Genomic DNA, 2,500 nt, shown 5'->3' on the forward strand with positions numbered 1-2,500 from the left:
TGCATGTCTCAGTACAAGCCGCATTAAGGTGAAACCGCGAATGGCTCATTAAATCAGTTATGGTTCCTTAGATCGTACCCACGTTACTTGGATAACTGTGGTAATTCTAGAGCTAATACATGCAAACAGAGTCCCGACCAGAGATGGAAGGGACGCTTTTATTAGATCAAAACCAATCGGTCGGCTCGTCCGGTCCGTTTGCCTTGGTGACTCTGAATAACTTTGGGCTGATCGCACGGTCCTCGTACCGGCGACGCATCTTTCAAATGTCTGCCTTATCAACTGTCGATGGTAGGTTCTGCGCCTACCATGGTTGTAACGGGTAACGGGGAATCAGGGTTCGATTCCGGAGAGGGAGCCTGAGAAACGGCTACCACATCCAAGGAAGGCAGCAGGCGCGCAAATTACCCACTCCGGCACGGGGAGGTAGTGACGAAAATAACGATACGGACTCATCCGAGGCCCCGTAATCGGAATGAGTACACTTTAAATCCTTTAACGAGTATCTATTGGAGGGCAAGTCTGGTGCCAGCAGCCGCGGTAATTCCAGCTCCAATAGCGTATATTAAAGTTGTTGCGGTTAAAAAGCTCGTAGTTGGATTTGTGTCCCACGCTGTTGGTTCACCGCCCGTCGGTGTTTAACTGGCATGTATCGTGGGACGTCCTGCCGGTGGGCGAGCCGAAGGCGTGCGACCGCCTCGTGCGTGTTCGTGCGTCCCGAGGCGGACCCCGTTGAAATCCTACCAAGGTGCTCTTTATTGAGTGTCTGGGTGGGCCGGCACGTTTACTTTGAACAAATTAGAGTGCTTAAAGCAGGCAAGCCCGCCTGAATACTGTGTGCATGGAATAATGGAATAGGACCTCGGTTCTATTTTGTTGGTTTTCGGAACCCGAGGTAATGATTAATAGGACAGGCGGGGGCATTCGTATTGCGACGTTAGAGGTGAAATTCTTGGATCGTCGCAAGACGAACAGAAGCGAAAGCATTTGCCAAGTATGTTTTCATTAATCAAGAACGAAAGTTAGAGGTTCGAAGGCGATCAGATACCGCCCTAGTTCTAACCATAAACGATGCCAGCCAGCGATCCGCCGCAGTTCCTCCGATGACTCGGCGGGCAGCCTCCGGGAAACCAAAGCTTTTGGGTTCCGGGGGAAGTATGGTTGCAAAGCTGAAACTTAAAGGAATTGACGGAAGGGCACCACCAGGAGTGGAGCCTGCGGCTTAATTTGACTCAACACGGGAAACCTCACCAGGCCCGGACACCGGAAGGATTGACAGATTGATAGCTCTTTCTTGATTCGGTGGGTGGTGGTGCATGGCCGTTCTTAGTTGGTGGAGCGATTTGTCTGGTTAATTCCGATAACGAACGAGACTCTAGCCTGCTAACTAGTCGCGTGACATCCTTCGTGCTGTCAGCGATTACTTTTCTTCTTAGAGGGACAGGCGGCTTCTAGCCGCACGAGATTGAGCAATAACAGGTCTGTGATGCCCTTAGATGTTCTGGGCCGCACGCGCGCTACACTGAAGGAATCAGCGTGTCTTCCTAGGCCGAAAGGTCGGGGTAACCCGCTGAACCTCCTTCGTGCTAGGGATTGGGGCTTGCAATTGTTCCCCATGAACGAGGAATTCCCAGTAAGCGCGAGTCATAAGCTCGCGTTGATTACGTCCCTGCCCTTTGTACACACCGCCCGTCGCTACTACGATTGAATGATTTAGTGAGGTCTTCGGACTGGTACGCGGCATCGACTCTGTCGTTGCCGATGCTACCGGAAAGATGACCAAACTTGATCATTTAGAGGAAGTAAAAGTCGTAACAAGGTTTCCGTAGGTGAACCTGCGGAAGGATCATTACCGACTAGACTGCATGTCTTTCGATGTGCGTGTCGTGTCGCGCAACACGCTACCTGTACGGCAGCAGCCGTGCGCCGCGTGCGGAACCACGCGTGCCTCTCAAAACTAACTGAAAAATGTTGTGTGGTACGAGCGCTGAAGCTCTGGAGCGGCTGGCCTGCGGCACCTGGCGCCTGGCGCCGGTTTTGAATGACTTTCGCCCGAGTGCCTGTCCGCTCCGGTGTGGAGCCGTACGACGCCCATCGGCCGTGAGGCCGTTGGACACAGAACGCTGGAACAGGGGCCGTCAAACGCCTCAGTCCCGCCTATGCAACTGTTTTGAAAGAGACAGTGGAAACTAAACAAAAAAGATCACCCAGGACGGTGGATCACTCGGCTCGTGGGTCGATGAAGAACGCAGCAAATTGCGCGTCGACATGTGAACTGCAGGACACATGAACATCGACGTTTCGAACGCACATTGCGGTCCATGGATTTCCGTTCCCGGGCCACGTCTGGCTGAGGGTCGGCTACGTATACTGAAGGCGCGCGGCGTTTGTCCCGCCTTCGGAGACCTGGGAGTGTCGTGGCCGCCTGTGGGGCCGGCCGCGTCTCCTTAAACGTGCGATGCGCGCCCGTCGCCTGGCGGTTCGCATACCGGTACTTTCT

At 53.7% G+C, this 2,500-nt stretch overlaps 2 non-coding genes across 2 annotated transcripts; both read left to right on the forward strand.

The window, feature by feature from the left end:
* Nucleotides 1-1,852, forward strand: LOC126129147 (small subunit ribosomal RNA; the record flags this gene model as incomplete). The annotated part of the gene is made up of 1 exon (XR_007527123.1): nucleotides 1-1,852. It is a non-coding gene; the product is annotated as a small subunit ribosomal RNA (ribosomal RNA).
* A 352-nt stretch (nucleotides 1,853-2,204) lies between these two features.
* LOC126129151 (5.8S ribosomal RNA) lies at nucleotides 2,205-2,360 on the forward strand. Its single transcript, XR_007527127.1, has one exon. It is a non-coding gene; the product is annotated as a 5.8S ribosomal RNA (ribosomal RNA).
* The last annotated feature ends 140 nt before the right edge of the window (nucleotides 2,361-2,500 follow it).

This window comes from Schistocerca cancellata, unplaced genomic scaffold (genome assembly GCF_023864275.1).
Source record: "Schistocerca cancellata isolate TAMUIC-IGC-003103 unplaced genomic scaffold, iqSchCanc2.1 HiC_scaffold_519, whole genome shotgun sequence".
NCBI classification, from domain to species: Eukaryota; Metazoa; Arthropoda; class Insecta; order Orthoptera; family Acrididae; genus Schistocerca; species Schistocerca cancellata.